This window comes from Artibeus jamaicensis, unplaced genomic scaffold (genome assembly GCF_021234435.1).
Source record: "Artibeus jamaicensis isolate MK-2021 breed Jamaican fruit bat unplaced genomic scaffold, CSHL_Jam_final contig_410, whole genome shotgun sequence".
In the NCBI taxonomy this organism is placed as follows: Eukaryota; Metazoa; Chordata; class Mammalia; order Chiroptera; family Phyllostomidae; genus Artibeus; species Artibeus jamaicensis.
In genome coordinates, this window is record NW_026521820.1 from 1,575,509 (window position 1) to 1,594,576 (window position 19,068).

A 19,068-nucleotide genomic window follows, 5' to 3' on the forward strand; every position below is an offset into this window, starting at 1 on the left:
CTTTTGACCCAGCAATTCCACTGCTAGGATTATATCCTAAGAACCCTGAGACACCAATCCAAAAGAACCTATGCACACCAATGTTCATGGCAGCACAATTTATAATAGCTAAATGCTGGAAGCAACCCAAGTACCCCTCAGTAAATGAATGGATCAAAAAACTATGGTACTTCTACACAATGGAATTCTACACAGCAGAATGAAAGAAGGAGCTCCTACCCTTTGCGTCAGCATGTATGGAACTGGAGAGCATTATGCTAAGTGAAATAAGCCAGGCAATGAAAGACAAATACCATATGATCTCACCATTAACAGGAACCTAATCATACTAAGCAAAGTATAGCCAAACACATTGAAATTGAGAAGAGGCTGACAGTGATCAGAATGGAGAGGGGAGGGGATAAAGGAAGAAAAGGGTGAAGGGTTTACAGGAACAACTGTAAATGACATATGACAACAACAAGGGGGGTGGAAACAGGGGAAGGAGAAAGGGAGAACCAGGGTGATGGGGAGGGGTGGAGGAAAAAAGCAGAAAACTGTACTCGAACAACAATTTTAAAAATTAAAAAAAAAAGAGCAAGTCACAAAGCAGCGTAGGTATAATGCAGACCTGGTCTCCCAAGGGAGAACTGATCCATGGGTTTGGCATCCTGTGTGCTGCCACATGCCTATGGGCTTTGCAATAAGGCTGGGCTACATTTGCCATTGCCAGGCAGATTGGTTCCCTATAAGTATAACATTGTCATATAAAGGGCTGTGCCATCTGATTTCCTAGTCCTCTGTGACGGCAAAGCACTACTCAGGTTATAAACCTAAGGACTGTCTATGTTCTCCCACTCTCTGGGTGCTCCCTTCCCACCAGCTGCCAAGTCTTACCAATTCTACCTCCTCCACTTCTCTCGTGTCTGTCAGTTCCTGCATTCTTTCTGAGGCCCTTATCAGTCTCTACCATGCTTATAGCACACTGCAGGTACTCTGTTCACTGGGCATCCCTCCCACAGACTCAGCCCTGTTCAATAACCTACCCACTTAAGAGAGCCTATCACTGGCATCTGTCCTGGGGAACAGCATAAGTGACATGCTGGGTTATCCTCTCTGACTGGTCCTTTTTGAATGTTAGTGGCTGAACCATCTACTGGTGCTGGAAAAGCATGTAAGTGTGGGGTGGTGCTGGGCCAGGACCGGCTTCTTGTCCCCAGCTCTATGACCCTGATCAAATAAATCCCTTATGCCCTTTAAGTCTCACCAGGGTCATTCATGCCTACCTCATAGGGTCACTTGACCAGCCATCGATGGGATTATGTCTGCTCAGACTTAGCACAATGTCTATAACACAGCAAGGAATCTTTAAAGGGATAGCCATTATTTTTATTCGTTTCTTATCACCAGAAGCACCTTGCTTCACATGTCCACAAACATTTGTAGAATGGTTATCACATTTCCAAGTTCACATTCCATAAAATAATAACACCAGAGCCACAGAATTCCACTGTGGGTATCCAGGCTAACTTCCTGTTTGTGTTAGGAAACAGGAAGGCACTATCTTTCCAAATGAGGAAAGATAAACCTACAAAACTCTCACAAATATAAAATAGTTAAGACTTTTAGAATCACTCTACACAATCATTTTAGTTATAGACGATCCCAAATTAGTTGAATAATTTCTTTCATGCTTTTCTTAGGAGTTAAAACCATGATGCCCAACTCAAATGTTCAAGGTGACAGAAGACAGCAAATAAGTGAATGATTTTAAAAGCTAACAAATTAAAAATCAGTCTGATTTGTATGTCAGTATGTTTCAGATTAACATTCAAACAGAAGTGGGTAGCCAGCAAAGCATTCTTTTCACATGGGCTTGTAGAGCTCACAATGTGAAGAGCTGCCCCAGAGGGTCTTGAAAACCAACATCTGGTCTGTACCTGACAGAGGCAAGGTTCTCCTAGAAAAATCCTGGCTCTATGAAAATGGAAAACCTTTGGGCCAAGTAAATGGATCAAGAAAACTCAGCAAAGCAAAAATACACAAAAGAATTTGAAGCTGAAAGAACACCCTCAATTTAAAAAAATAACCTAACTAAACTCAGACAAGCTGCAGATATATTTTTTTTAAAAAAAGGAAGTAAATATGCTATCAGAAATTTAGGAATTCATCACCACTGTCCAAGAGTCACTTCATTCTTATAGCTCTTTGAAAGCCACCTGGGGTAATCTCTGTTTTAGTTAATAAATCACCCTCCAAAGAAAGCTCAACTCTAATTTGAGACTACAAAAAGCTGGGACAGGGGGAAGAGAATTAACCACCCATCTCCACCAACACAAGTATGCAATTTTTTTATTTTAAAGTGTTTTCACATGCTTTCTTTTTGTTTCATTTCACCTACCCAACAGCTCTACAATGAAAGCAGGGTCTCAATTCTGTTAAAGAACAATAATGAACCTAAAGCTTAGAATGAAGAAAAAAAAAAAAAAAAAGACAGACTTTAATGAGAACTTAATATGTGTCCAGAACTCTGCAAAGCATTTTGTTCAGAGTGTATTTCATCCGAGTTTTACCTCATCAGCATGAAGTAGGGAATCTCCTTATTTAGATAGAAGGAAATAGGTTAGGAATAGTTATCTACTTACCCAGAGCCACACAGCCAGAATCCAAGGTCCTACACTTTCCCCTTCAACCTGTTATTTCTTATCATTAAGAAAATTTATCTCCACTTAAAAGAGAGGAAAAAGAGCAGCTTCTCAAACTCCCTACTTTTTCTCAGAATGTTGGCCACTTTAATGTCAGATACAGACCTTCTCAATTACAGTTTATCTTCTTATTTATTAGGTTTTACTCAGTCGTTCTTTTTCTCAGGGAGAAAATAGCAAACAGCTGTTAAAGAATTCTTGCCATCATTTCAGAGCTACAGATCTGACTTTGATCACACAACTGTCTAAAGTTGAAAGGGGCACACACAAACATTCCAGGCCAACATTTAAATAACACTCTTTGCTTCTAAGGAGCTAGAAAGAAAGGCTAACAGTATTGAGCTCAAATGATTTATGAAAAAAGTTTTAATCTATTAAAATAGCCTTTAAATGTATCCACATGAGGCCAGACCCAGATAGCACCATTTATCATTCAAGTTAAATAAAACACAGAAAGGAGTTTGCAAAGCAGAGTGGACATAAATACTGTTTCAGAAACTTTGCTAATAAAAGGAGCCAAAAGCAACACTGATAAGAAGGAAGAAACACTGACCCATTTTTCAAAAGCTCAGTGAACTTGTGACATTCCTTTTCCTCATTCTGATTTAAACTGTAGCTGCTTAAGAGGTATTTAATATAGCTCTGGACATACATATCTTGTTTCTGGTTTTAAATGGCCAATTATATTTTATTTAGGTATCCCCACCACCCTCAAAACTTCTTTTAATGGGCATGTCATGCAAAACCTGACTTTGGTTGGCGAGCACATAATGCAATATACAGGAAATGTATTATAGAATTGTATACCTAAAACTTACATAATGTCATTCACCAATGTTACCCCAATAAATTTAATGTTACAAAAAAGAAAGACAATAAAGTAGCCCGGGAACTCATACCTGACTTCTAATATCACTATAATCAGGTAAACTGGAGTGGGAAGTAGAACACATAAGAAAATAAGACATATTTTCCCCCAAGGCCTTTAGTTAAATATACATCCCACCACTTTAGCAATAAGAGAAAAAGAATATCACTGGCTTATCAAATAAGGCATATTCTGGAGTTCCAGCCAAGATGGAGGTATAGGTAGAAATGTTTTGCTTCTTCTCACAACCAAAATAAGGATAAAAACCAATGTAAAAACAAAAAACATCCAGAACTGCTAGAAAATCAAACTGTATATAAGTCCAACAACCAAAGAGTTAAAGGAGAAACATTCATCCAGACTGGTAGGAGGGGTGGAGATGGGAAGTAAAGGGGGAGAGGACACAAGGCAAGGCAGCAGCTGGCAGATGGGGCAGGCAAGGCACAGGCACACTGGGTGGTGAGACAGACCATGCAACCCAGGGTCTCAGTGTGGGGAAATAAAGCCTGAAAATCACTAGCTGTAATTCTGTGGGGGTTGTGGTGGTGGGAGAAACTCCTAGTAACACAGGAGAGTCCATTGGAATGGACTTTGGGGTCCTAGAATGTAAATAAGTCCAACCACCTAGGAATCAGTGCCCTCAAGGGCACAATCCACTTGTGGGGGGTGAGGAAAGTGAAAGAACGTGGGGCGAGCAAGCAACCAAGTGGCACTGTTCCCTCTCAGATCCCTCCCCCACATACAGCACCACAACACAGCAAAGTGGGTTATCCCGCCCTGACGAATACCTAAGGCTCTGCCCCTTACAATATAACAGGTGTGCCAAGACAAAGAAATATGGCCCAAATGAAAGAACATATCAAAACTCCTGAAAAAGAACTAAGTGACAAAGAGATAGCCAACCTATCAGATGCAGAGTTCATCACACTGGAATTAGGATGCTCACAGAAATGATTGAGTACAAGTGCAAAATAAAGGAAGAAGCAAAGGCTATACAAAATGAAATAAAGGAAAATATACAAGGAACCAATGTTGAAGGGAAGGAAAGTGGGCCTCAAATCAATGATTTTGAACAGAAGGAAGAAATAAACATTCAACCAGAACAGAATGAAGAAACAAGAATTAAAAAAAAAAAAAGAGAAGAGGCTGAGGAACACTTTGGACCATTTTATACATTCCAACATCTGAAACACAGAGGTGCCAAAAGAAGAAGAGGAAGAGCAAGAATTTGAAAACATATTTGAAAAAAATATTGTTATACGACATTTTCTACATAACTTTTAATTCTCGAAGCCTTATTCTGTTATGTACAATTTTTTCACACACTGAAATGTATCAAACTTGTGCTTAATAGGTTTTGTGTTTTAACATGTTTAAATGCCTTCCCTATCATAAGGTTATACATATTCTCCCATGATACACTATAATACTTTCATGGCTTTATTTATTGACTTTAACTCATTTGGAATTTTTTTAATGATGTGAGGTAGGAACTGTATGAAGTTCAAGAAGGCAGGGAGGGTCCTGGCATGATTGAGGAAGTTAAAGAAACCTGGTGTGGCTAGAACATTGTAAATTGAGGAGAAAAGTAGTAAGAGATGAAGTTAGAGCAAAATTAAGGTGCCTTGGGTCATCTGAGTTTGTTAGTATATTAAATACATTGGAAAGTATATGTTGCTATATGCTTGCAACCATCTAAAATTATGTGGGATAAAATAACACACAGATCAGGGAAAACAAGAGATGTAATTATTCAGGCCATTAAGCCTACATACAAGCTGCCTCAGATAAACCCAGTGCAATAACTGAATTGAAACTGAGGTAAGGCAAAGAATATTTTTGTAAGCTCTGTATGTAATTCTAATACAAGTATAATAGAGAGAAAATAAAAAATAAAAATTAATGAAGGAATATTTCCCGAATCTGGCAAAGGAAATAGACATGCAAGTCCAGGAAGCTCAGAGAGTCCCAAAGAAATTGGACCCAAGGAGGAACACACCAAGACACATCATAATTAAATTACCCGAGATTAAGAATAAATTACCTGACATTAAAGATAATGAGAGAATCTTAAAAGCAGTAAGAAAAAAAGGAGAGAGTTACCTACAAAGGAGTTCCCATAAGACTGTCAGCTGACTTCTCAAAAGAAACCTTACAGGCAAGAAGGGGCTGGATAGAAGTATTCAAAGTCATGAAAGGCAAGGACCTACATCCAAGATTACTCTCTCCAGCAAAGCTATCATTTAGAATGGAAGGGCAGATAAAGTGATTCTCAGATGAGGTAAAATTAAAGGAGTTCATCACCACCAAGCCCTTATTATAGGAAATGTCAAAGGGACTTCTCTAAGAAAAAAAAGATCAGAAACTGTGAACAGTAAAATGACAACAAACTCACAACGATCAAAAACTGAATCTAAAAAACAAAAACAAAAAACTAAGCAAACAACTAGAACAGGAATAGAATCACAAAAATGGAGATCACATGGAGGGTTATCAGTGGGGAGAGTAAGTATGGGGGGGAAAGGTACAGGGAATCAGAAGCATAATTAGTAGGCACAAAGTAGAGAGGGGGAAATTAAGAATAGTATAGGAAATGGAGAAGCAAAGGAACTTATATGTACAACCCATGGACATGAATTAAGGCAAGAGACAGAATGCTGCAAGTTGTAAGGGCAGAAGGAAATAAAGGGAGAAAAAATTGGGACAACTATAATAGCATAAACAATAAAATGTACTTTAAAAATATGGCATATTCCCCCTAAGATGGCTCAAAAAAACTAAAAAAGGAAAACAAAATTCTTTCAAAATAAATAAAACAAAGGGAAAAGGAAGAGGATTTCCTCAAGACCAAGGGGCTATGAATGAGCACATTCCAAGATCAAAGCTGGCAACCTCAGCTTTTCCTAGTATAAATTGGAGGCCCACAAAAAAACAAACAAACAAAAACAGAGCTTTTAAAAAAGACCAACTTCTGCTCATCTTTTCTTTTTTGATTTAATCTTTATTGTAATTCTTTTCCCATGACAAGTTAGTCTTTTCATACCCCCCTCACCCCAGCAATCACCACATCCATTACTCCTTTTCCTTTTTGCTCAATCCCTCCACCCACTATCTACCCCACCTTAGCTGTAATCCTGTTTCAATTTAGATGCCTTTTATTTCTTCTTGTGTGATTGCTCTGGCTACTACTATGTTGAATAGTAGTAGAAGACGTGAAAGCAGACATCCCTTTTGGCCCCCAATCTTAATGGGAATGCTAGTACTTTTAGCCCACTGGGTATGATGTTATCTGTGTGTTTGTCACATATACCCTTTATTATGTTTAGGTATATTTCTTCTAATTCCACTTTGCTGAGAGTTTTTTAACATAAATAATTGCTGGATTTTATCAAATGTTTTTTCTGCATCCATTCATATGACCATGGATTTTATCCTTCATTTCATTTATGTGGTGAATCATACTTATTGATTTGCAAATGTTGTACCATCCCTCAATTCCCGTAAAAAAAATACCACTTGATCATGATGTATGATCTTTTTTATGCTTTGCTGAATTTGGTTTGCTAATATTTTGTTCAGGTTTCTAGCATTTATGTTCCTTAGGAATACTGGCCTACAATTTTCTTTCTTTCTAGTGACTTTATCTGCTTTTAGAATTAGGATAATGCTGGCCTCATAAAATGAGTTTGGGAGTTTCCCTCCTCTTAAATTTTATGAAATACTTTGAGGAGAGGTTTGATTTCTTCTCACAATGTTTGGTAAAATTCACCTGTGAATCCCATCCGATTCAGGGTTTTTCATTCTTGGGAGTGAATTTTGACTATCGTTTCAATTTCTCTTGGTGTAATCTGTCTATTCAGATTCTGTGATTCTTCTTGATTTATTTTTTTGAAGATTGGATATAATGGATAAATTTGTAGCAATTTATCCATTATATCCAGGTTGCCCAGTTCATTGCTTATAGTTGTTCATAATATTTATTACAACTATTTGTGCTTCTTTGGTATCAGTTGTTATTTTTCATCTTTCATTTCTGATTTTATTTATTTGGGTCCTCTCTCATTTTTTCTTGATGAGTCTGGTTAAAGGTTTTTTCAGTCTTGTTTATCTTTTCAAATGATCAGCTCTAGGATTCACTGATCTTTTGTTTTGTTTTTAGATTTTCATTTATTTAAGCTCTAATTTTATACCCTTCCTTCTACTCACTTTGGGCTTTACTTGTTGTCCTTTTTCCAGTTCCTTCAAGTATAATAGTATGTTTTTTATTTCAGCTTTTTCTTGTTTTTTGACATAGGCCTATAATGCTACGAATTTCCCTCTCAGAATTGCTTTCCCAGGCAGGGCAAGATGGAGGAGGAATAGATGGAAGTCACACTAACTTCCTCCCAGGACCAATCTGGAATTACAACTAAATTGTGGAGAAATCACATAGAACAAATAACTGAACAATATTTAGAGAGAAGACTTATAATCCTGGACAGAGAGAAGAATCAGCTTCAGCACAACCTGACTGCCTCTTACCCTGTGCTCTGGCTAAGTCCAGGCCAGAGTAGGCTAGAGATACCTGAGGAAAGACTGTGGATGGAAGCACTGGGAAGAGAAGTAAGATTGTAGACTCACTGGGATTCCAGTGCTGAGTCATCCCGCATATAGCAGCTACCACCTTGCTCAGACAGTCTACGCTTGTCCAAGCACCAGCAGCCTGAGCAGAAACAATACCCACAACCCAGGAAGAAGTCTCCCTTACCCTGTGGGGCTTAATCCTGACTGCTGAGTCCAGAGTGACCAGATTAACAACCAAAGCAGTCAAACACAGACAGTAGCTACCTGGCAAAACGTTAGGGACAGAGTGGACTGGAGGAGCTTGAGAAGAGACTAAGGATGCAGAAGATTTGGGGAGAGAACTGGGTAGTAGCCACCAGGATCCAAGTGCTGAGTTATCCCCCACAGGCAGCAACCATCCTGGCTCAAGCAGACCATTCCCCTCTGAGCTGCACTAGCCTGAGAAGAAATACCTCCAACCCCAAGAGTGATTATGTCCCACCCTATGGTGCTTAAGCCTGACTGCTCAGTGCAGAATGACTAGACTAACAACTGAAGGAGACAGCCATAGACAGTAGATCACTAGAAGTCTCCAATAAGCTGTCTAAGATCAGATAGTGTCAACAACAGACATCACCAGAGGTGGATTCATAAACAAAAAACAGTGGTAAATACTAGAGGCTACCTAGATGAAATCCACTGTAGTCTTCTCCATGACTTGTGCTATTTTCTCTCCTGAATAGCTTTTTAACATTAATTTCTTCTCCCTCAAGTTTCTGCATATTCTGCGTTCTGCACTTTTTTATCCATGATGTAAATTTTACTTTCTCTCTTCACATTGCTCAGACTCCCAGCTCTTCCTAGCACTCTCCCCTCTAGCCTATCAAAACAAGTTTTCTTTCAGTAGGTCATGTCATATCTGCTCTCATTTCTTATAATTGTCTTAACCCTTCTCTGATTAATAATGGTTCATTTGCTGTTGATAGTAGGATTACAGAAGGGAGTTATTTTTGTGGGTGTGGGATTGTTTCCTGGGCCTGTAGTTTTCTTCAGGCTGCACTGGTACAACAGCATACAAGATGTGGTAGGCAGAGTGACCCTAAAAGGGTCACTCTAGTTTCAAGGCACAGAGCTTGAAACTACAAAGCAATGCCTCAAGGAAAAAAGTGAAAAACATTCAAACTCACGGAGATTCAACAGCATGCTATTAAACAATGAATGGGTTAACAATGAGATCAAGAAAAAAAATCAAAAGTTTCCTGAAACAAATGAAAATGAACACAACAATCCAAAACATATGGGACACAGTGCAGGCAGTGCTGAGAAGAAAATTCATAGCAATACAGGCCTACTTAAAAAAGATAAAAATATTTCAAATAAACAACCTAACTCTACATATACAAGAACTGGAAGAAAAACAACAAAGCCCAGAGTGAGTAGAAGGAGGAAAATAACCAAGATCAGAACAGAATTAATTATATAGAAACTAAAGGAATAATTCAAAGAATAAAAAATTCCAGGAGCTGCTTCTTTAAAAAGATAAAATTGAAAATCCTTTACATATATTGATCAAGAAAAAAACAAAGATGACTTAAATAAACACAATCAGAAATGAAACAGCAGAGATTACAAGTAATATCAGAGAAATACAATGACTGTAAGAAATTAATATGAAAAATATTTAAAAACATGGGTGAAATGGACAAATTTCTAAAAAACTATAATCTTCCAAAACTGAATGAAGAAGAAGCAGGAAGCTTGAATAGACCAAATAACAGCTGATGAAATCGAAGCAGTAATAAAAAAAAACTCCTGTCACACAAAAGCCCTGGACCAGATGGTTTCACAGGAGAATTTTACAAATCACTTAAGGAAGAGCTAACCCTTACCCTTCTCAGACTATTTCAAAAATTCTAAGAACAGGGAAGACTCCCAAACACTTTTTATGAGGCCAGCATCATCCTAATTCCAAAACCAGATAAAGACACAACAAAGAAAGAAATCTGCAGGCCAATATCACTGATGAACATAGATGACAAAATCCTCAACAAAATATTGGCAAACTGCATCCAGCAATACAAAAGACCATACACAGTGATCAAGTGGAATTCATCCTAGAGATGTAAGGGTTGTACAGTATTTGTAAATCAAAAAAATGTAATACAGCACATAAACATTAAGTAAAGAAAAAAATCCCATGGTTATATCAACAGATAAGGAAAAAGCATTTGATAAGGTACAACAACTATTTAGGATAAAAACACTCAGCAAAGTGAAAGTAGAGGAAGCATACCTCAACATAATAAAGGTCATATATGAAAAACCTACACTCAACACCATGCTCTGTGGAGAGCCAAACAGGATAATGCATGCCAGCGGAGCTGGAAGCAGGCCTCGGGTTCAGCACAGCTGTCCCAGGCCACAGAAGACTGTCTGATATATTGTTGTAAGAAAAGAATGACTTGGCTACTTGCTAAATGACTGTACCAAGAAGGAACAGCAAATGTTCTTAAAACATACAATGTACCTAGCCTCTCGGTCTGTCTTTCTCATGCTCTGCTTCAAAGCTGGCCCAATATATACAGCCTGACTTCACCAGTAAACAGTTCCCTCCTCTGCATCCTAGAGAAGCGACTCCACCTGACCCTGCTTTGACTCTGTCTCTTTATTTCTCAATCCCCCATTGCCTTCCCTCATGGACCTGACCAATCTAGCCATGCTGGTTGCACCAATAATCAAAAGTCAAAACTAAAAGCTTTCCCACTAAAATCAGAAACAGGACAAGGATATCCACTTTCTCCACTTACATTCAACATAGTATTAAAAGCCCTAGCCATAGTTATCAGACAAGAAATGAAAGGCATTCATTCAAATTGGAAAGGAGGAAATAAAACTGTCATTGCTTACAGATGATACAATAGTGTATATAGAAAACCCTATAGACTCCACCAAAAACTATTTGGCCCAGTAAGTGAATTGGGCAAAGGAGTGAGATAGAAAGTCAATATTAAAAAATCAGAAGGGATTTTTGTGCACTAACTATAAAATATCAGAAACAGAAATCAAGAAAAAACTCCCACTGGCCCATAGCAACAAGAAAAATAAAGTAACTAGGAGTAAACCTAAGCAAGGAGGTAAAAGACTCAGAAAACTACACAAACTCACAAAAGAAATTAAGGAAGACACAAATAAATAAAAACATATAGCATGTTCATGTACTGAAAAAATTAACATCATCAAAATGTCCATACTACCCAAAGCAATCTATAGATTCAATGCAATTCTTATTAAAACATCAATGGCATTTTTCACAGAACATTTAAAAAATTTATATGAAACCATAAGTGATCCCAAATAGCTGCAGCAATTTTGAGAAAGAACAAAGTAGGAGGGATCACAATAGCTAACATCAAACTATATTAAAAGGCCACTATAATCAAACAGTCTGGTACTGGCATAAGAACAGACACATAGATCAATGGAACAGAATAGGAGAGCCCAGATATACACAGCAGTATCTATGGTCAATTAATATTTGACAAAGGAGGAAGACATGAAATGGAGTAAAAATAGCCTCTTCAACAAATGGTGTTGGGATATCTAGACACCTACATGCAAAAAAAAAAAGAAACTCAACCACCAACTAATACCATACACAAAATAAAACCAAGATGGATAAAAGACTCTAATGTAAGTCACAACACCATACAAGTCCTAGAGGAGAACATAGGCAGGAAAATCTCAGATATCCCCCACAGCAATATTTTCACTTATAAATCCCCTGAAGCAAGGGACATAAAGGAAAGAATAAACAAATGGCACTACATCAAAATAAAAAGCTTATGCACAGCTAAAGAACACATCATCAAAACAAAAAGGGAATCAACTGTGTGGGAACATTTTTTTGCGAATGATATCTCAGATAAGAGTTTGATCTCCAAAATATGACAAAACTCATATGACTCCATACCAGGAAGACAAACAATCCAATTAAAACATAAGCAAAGGAGATACACAGACACTTCTCAAAAGAGGACATACAGAGGGACCAGAGACATATGAAAACATACTCAGTGTCACTAGCTATCAGAGAGATGCAAATTAAAACCACAATGAGATACCTTCTCCCACCAATCAGAATGGCCATTATGAACAAATCAACAAACAATAAGTGCTGGAGAGGTTGTGAAGAAAAGGGATCCATAGCACACTGTTGGTGGGAATGCCTAATGGTGAAGCCACTGTAAAAAACAGTATAGAATTTCCTCAGAAAATGAAAAATGGAACTGCCTTTTAACCTGCCAATTCCACTGCTGGGATTATACCCGACTAATCTGAAAACATCTAACCAAAAGAACCTTTGCACCTCAATGTTCATAGCAACACAATTTACAATACTCAAGAGCTAGAAGCAACCTAAATACCCATCAGTAAATGAATGGATGAAAAAACTATGGTATATTTACTGAATGGAATACTGTGCAACAGAAAGAAGGAACTATTACCCTTTGCATTGGCATGGATGGAACTGGAGAGAATAATGCTAAGTGAAATAAGCCAAGAGGTAAAAGATGAATACCATATGATCTCACCTAGCAGTGAAACCTAATCAACAAAACAAACAAGCAAGCAAAATAGAACCAGAGACACCGAAATAAAGAACAAACAGACAGTAATTAGAGGGTAGAGTGAAGGGGTATAATGGAGGATAGAAGGGGAAAGGTTATGAGGGAACATTTATAAAGGTCTCATGGACAAAGGCAAAGGGGGGTAGGATTGAGGGTAGGACGAGGGGATGGCTGGGGTAGGGGAAAGTGGTGAGGGGAAAATGGAGACAACTGTACCTGAACAACAATAAAAAAATTGAAAAAGTAAGAATTGTTTTCCCAGGGTTCTACAGATTCTGGATTTTTGTGTCTTCATTTTCATTTGTTTCAAGGTACATTTTGGGTTTTTTCTTGATCTAGTTATTGATCCATTCATTGTTTAATACCATATTATTTAACTTCCATGTCTTTGAATGGTTTTCAGTGTTGTTCTTATGTTTGATTTCTAGTTTCACAGCAATGTGGTCAGAGGAAATGTGTGATATGATTTCAATCTTCTTAAATTTATTGAGACTTATTTTGTGTCCTAACATGTGGTTTATCCTACAAAAAGTTCCATGTGCACTTGAAAAGTATATATATTCTGCTGCTTTCGTATGATGCATCTTGGTGTAGGCCTGTTTTGTCCAACTTCTTTGGGATTTTCTGAGCTTCCTGGACTTGTATGTCCTTTTTCTTTACCAGATTAGGGAAGTTTGGGGTCCTTGTTTCTTCAAATAGGTTCTCATTCTCTTGCTTGCTCTATTCCCCTTTTGGCATTCCCATGATGCAATACTGTTATGCTTCATGTTGTCCAATATGTTTCTTACGCTCTCCTCATTTTTTAAAACTCTTTCTTCTTTTGCTCCTCTGCCTGGGTGTTTTTTCCTCCCTTGTCTTTCAAATCACTGCTTCAATCCTCTATTTCATCTAACCTACTGTTTATTCCTTTCAGTGTATTATTTATCTCAGATATTGCATTCTTTATTTCTAACTGATCATTTTTTATGATTTCCATGTCTTTTTTATGCTGTTGAGTATCCTTCTAACCACTACTTTAAACTCCCTATCTGATAAATTGTTTGCCTACATTTCGTCTAGTTCTTCTTCTTGAAAATACTCTTGTTCTTTCATTTGGGGTGTGTTTGCCTTCCCAGTTTGGCTACTTTTTTGTATTTCTATGTATTAGGTAGATCTGAAAAGGCTGTGGTGTATACCTTTGTCATATTCTGCTTGTGACTGGTCCTAGTCAACCTGTTTGGAGCTATTAGCAATCCATAGTGTGTGGCTCCCTCTGCTGCACTTGTTTGTGTGCTGAAAGAACCAGGCTGTGTACCAAGGCCTGCTTTTACCAGCACTAGGCTCTAGCAGACTACCACCTTAAGTCTCATGGAGGTCTCCCTTCTACCTCCATTGTTAAACTAATCAGTATATAGCCTCAAGGTCTAAACAGCAGTCCCAGTTATGCTCCACAGGGTAGGGCAGAGTAATTCCTGCAGGCGGGGCTATTGCTTCCCCTCAGGTTGATTCCATTCAGAGAGGAGTGTTCTGCCTGAGAAAGATGGCCTCTGCAGTATGGGGAATGATAGCACAGTGATCATGTTGGCTGTTTCTTCTGTTCTCACCCTAGACCCATCAACCACAGACTCTCCTCAAGTGTCTCTAGTCCACTCTGCCCTCCCTTTGCTGGAGCCCAGGGTAAGTGGCAGCAAATGAAATTTTGAGTGTTGGCCCTTTAAGAGGCTCTCCATATCTAGCCATCTCTCCTTGATGGACAGGAACCCTGCGCTCCTTTTCACAGCTGGATGTTATCTGGGTTTCTTTCCCAGTTCTGGTCCTATAGGCTGGGGAGCTCAGCTTGGGGTTTAGACCCCGTACATCTCAGGGGGGAACCTTCCAACTGCTGTAATACTCTGGAACTTCAGCAGCCTCCCATAGGAGCCAAGCAAGACTTCTTGCACCTCTTCTGCACTCCCTACCAGTCTTGTTGTAGTGAAATACTTTATTCTGTCTATCTGTGGTTATAAGGCTTCTCTCCCGCTAGTTTTCAGTTGGTTATTCAGGATGATTTCTGTACAATTTAGCTGTAATTCCAGATTGGTCCTGGGAGGAGGTCAGTGTAGCTTCCACTTAACTCCTCCACCACTTTGAATCTCCCTCATCCTTTTTTCTGAGCTAAAGGTTATATAGACGGCTTTAGAATTCTACAATCATGTAAGACGTTTCCTGGAATCATAAAACCCTTGGAAGAAGAAACTCTAAAATGATGTCAAGCCCAGTTTTCAGTGACAATGAAAGAAATTACACGACTGTTTAATTTCAAAAGGTAAGAAAATGAAATAAACATTTCATCAATGAAGGGCTAACAGTATGAGATCCCTAACTAGGTCTTCCAGAGAGCAGAGGCAATTTTGCACCTAGTAAAAATCCTTTGCAGTCTCTTCTACTATGACATGCAAACTAATTGCTTCTCTAAAAAATTTTTAGATATTTCTCTGTTTTCAAGAAACCTGTTTATTTCCTACTACTAATGTGTCTTCTAGAATGTATTTGATTTCTTTTAGTCTTTTGTCACCCATTGCCAAGTGGCATATAGTTCAGTCCAATTTAGTTCAGTGAGGTTTATGTTATTACCCCCCACCACACAGACACACGCACAATTTAAATCCTGACATTTCCTGATGTTCTTTAAGTAGCATTTCATATATAAATCATTGCATACTGAATTATCCTTACCATATATTCTTTTTAGCACTTACCAGGTACACTGTAACTACTGTGTCTAAACAGGCTTTGGAAGGTGGCCAGGGGGATGAGGGGGCAGAGTGGGGGGGGAGCAGTTTTGGAGAATATGCATATTTTTGCATATTCTCCACAAATATGCAAAGGAGAAAAGAAGCCTTAAATATCATCTGGACCAAACATCTCATTTTGCAGATGAGCAAACAAAGTCTCAGCAGGGATATAAAGGAACTAATTAGGGAGAGAAGCAAGATGAGGGACCATGACTAAAAATCTAATTAGAGGTACAGACAATAAGTACTGTGAGAAGAGAAAAATGGCCCTCAGTGAGAGCTGGGTTTGGTTGGAGGCCTGGACAGTTGGTGGAATTTTATTAATTTGTTAGAAGTGGAGGATGAGTGGTATATATAATGGGGAATTATCCATAGCAGCACAAAGGGAAGAATGTGATGACCTCCCACTTGGGAGCCATTGGAGACAAATATGAAAAGATCCAGTGGGGTGAAATGGTGGAAGCCCATGGATCTTATAAGGTGCTGCTTAGTGCAGTAAAGGTAGACAGTGTTGCAGTCACCTGGGTTGCAGTCACTTCCAATCCCAGTCCTATCTTAACTCTGTGTAAACATGAGGAAGTGACTAAAAGGTCCTCTTTCCCTCATCTCAAAAGGAAGACAACAGCAACCTTGTCTTATAATGGGTGAACATAGGTACGGCAGTTGGTCACAAGTGTCGGGTATCTGCTGGGTCCAGGAACAGGTCAGGTGTAGGAGCCAATGATAAAAAAGAACAGAAGAGGCCTTGCTCCCCAAAGAATTCACACTCCACTTGTGGGAGGCCAAAAATTAGCATGTACACAAAGAAAAGAATTTTCTGGCATGAGATGCTCATGCAAAAGGTAACACGCCTAGGAAAATGGTGGAGATAACAATGGAAGCAGCTCAGAAAGCTGAGTAGTCTATAGCAGACCCCCAATGAGGGATCACTGGTCTCTCCCAGCCTCTCCAACTCAGAAGTCCATAGTTTACCCTCAAGCAGTTAGAAGCTATAAAGCATCTGGGTAAAGTGATGACAAGACACGACACCAAAAAAACATACAAAATGATTGTTTCCTGGTATGACCACTGTTTACACTGAGGTCTTTCTGCCGCAGTGAATACTGTGGTCAGCCCTCATAAAGGCCCCATCACTTTCTACACACCTGCACCCAGGCTACTCCTACTCACTCCTCAACAAAGACTAGTAGTCTGCTTGTCACCCATGAGCACCTTTCTCAACCATTCTCACTTGGTCTGCTCAAAAGAAGCAAAAGGTAGCTTGGTTTTACTTCCTCTGTTCTTCTTGGCTCTTCCTAGAATGACCGTGCTAGTGAAAACACACAAACTGAATAAACACTTGGAGAGAAAACCATCTGCTTCATCCCCAAAATGTCAGTAGGAACCAGTTTGTTTACCAGCAGGGTCATAAGGACAGGACACATAAAACCTTCTCAGGGACCTTATGGGGTGATAATAATTTCAGGGGAGTGGAGGGATATAATTAACCCTTTCAAATCCTCAAGAGTCAGCTGGTTTTATAACCTCTGGTTCAAAGAGTAAGCTACATATATCATAAACCACAGAGTAAGGCTTATTTGCACAGTTTTACCCACATAAAGATGATAAAACGCCATATAAAAATTTACTCTAAATACTGTTTTTGAACTTTCAACTCTGCACAGGAAATAGCTAAAAAGATTGCCCAAATTCAACAGCAAAGGTAGTGGTAAAACTAGCTACAGAGTAGAAAATTCTGATGCTCACTCCTGAGGCCTTTTGAAAGGTTAAACCCTTAAATAATTTTTTAAAGGCTATATATACCAATTGCCATAGAGGCAACCATGAAGAGTATGGTTTGATTATCTGTGCCAGAAATGTTTAGGGAATTTGCATTTACAAAGATGATTTTGCCTTTGATTTAAAAAAAAACACCACCACCACCCAGGAAATTCAATCCCCAAGGGAAAAAAATGTTTCAGAGAACAATGTTCCCAAAGGACAACTGTAATGACTTCTACCCATGCATCCTGCTCATCTGTGTGGCAAATGTGAGTGAGCAAGGAGACTTCATTCTCTTGGGGCACCCATTGAAGAAGGGATCACATGTGGGAAAGGGGGTACTTCTAGGGTCACTCAGCCTTGATGTATTCACAGCAGAGTTTTGGAGCAAAGTTTTAAAGCAGTTATGAGGAGCTGGGTCTCTTTCAATCCTGTGTCACCATGGCCAGCCTGATGTCTTCCAGCTGCATGAAGACCTGGTTGCTTCATTTCTTAAAGAGCACAAGGTAGCAATTGAGAATCAGGTTAGTTAATAAAAATGCTGATACCTGCCTTTCTACAAGCAATTATAAAAACATCTGTTGCCCATTGGTTAAGAAGGAATATTCTAACCAAACTAGAAAAATAAAAATAAAATATGAATGGGTGAGGCATGTGAAACACTAACAACTAATTGTACTTATAAAATAAACTCAGTCCAACATTCAGTAAGCAAACACTTAATGAGAACCCACGACATGCCAAGGTGCTATGCTAGGTACTGGGAATGAGATAAGGCCCCTGTGCCAAGAAGCCAACAGTGGGTGGCAAATGGATGTCAATTTTACTAATCATTCTTGTGTCAAGCTCATTGTATGTGCTAAGAATTGTTTCAAACGCTTCAGTTATATCAACTATTTTTCATTCTCAGAAAATGTGGTAGGGTTTAGGCTTAGGAAACTCTGTGACAACTTTGAACATTCCAACACCTGAATCATAGGGGTGCCAGAATGAGAAGAGGAAGAGGAAGAAATGGAAAACTTATTTGAAAACATAATGAAGGAGAACTTCCCTAATCTGGCAAAGGAAACAGACTTCCAGGAAGTCCAGGAAGCTCAGAGAGTCACAAAGATGTTGGACCCATGGAAGCACACACCAAGGCACATCATAATTGCATTATTACCCAAGATTAAAGAGGAGAGAATCTTAAAAGCAGCCAGAGAAAAGGAGACAGTTACCTACAAAGGAGTTCCCATAAGACTGGCAGCTGATTTCTCAACAGAAACATTACAGGCAAAAAGGGGATGGAAAGAAGTATTCAAAGTCATGAAGGGCAAGGACCTACATCCAAGATTACTTTATCCAGCAAAGCTATCATTTGGAATGGAAGGGCAGATGAAGTGCTTCCCAGATAAAGTCAAGTTCAAGGAGTTCATCATCACCAAGCCCTTATTATATGAAATGTTAAAAGGATTTATCTAGAAAAAAGATCAAAGCTATGAACAGTAAAATGACAACAAACTCACAACTATCAACAACCAAACCTAAAAAAAGAAAAACAAAAATAAACTAAGCAAATAACTAGAACAGGAATAGAATCATGTAAATGGAGATTGCATGGAACATTATCAGTGAAGAAGAGAATGGGGGAGAATGTGGTGAAAGGCAGAAGGAATAAGAAGCATAAAGGGTAGGTACAAATAGACAGGGAGAAGTGAAGAATAGTATGGGAAACGGAGAAGCCAAAGAACTTGTATGTATGACCCATGGACATGAACTAAGGTGGGGGAATGATGGTAGGAGGCAGGTCACAGAGCAGAGGGGAATAAAGGGGAGAACAAAATGGGACAACT

At 38.8% G+C, this 19,068-nt stretch overlaps 1 protein-coding gene across 1 annotated transcript in view; it reads right to left on the reverse strand.

Annotated features, from left to right (window-relative positions):
* FARP1 (FERM, ARH/RhoGEF and pleckstrin domain protein 1) overlaps positions 1 to 19,068 on the reverse strand; it is a 373,615-nt gene that overhangs the window by 268,590 nt on the left and 85,957 nt on the right. The gene's annotated exons all lie outside the window — the stretch shown is intronic.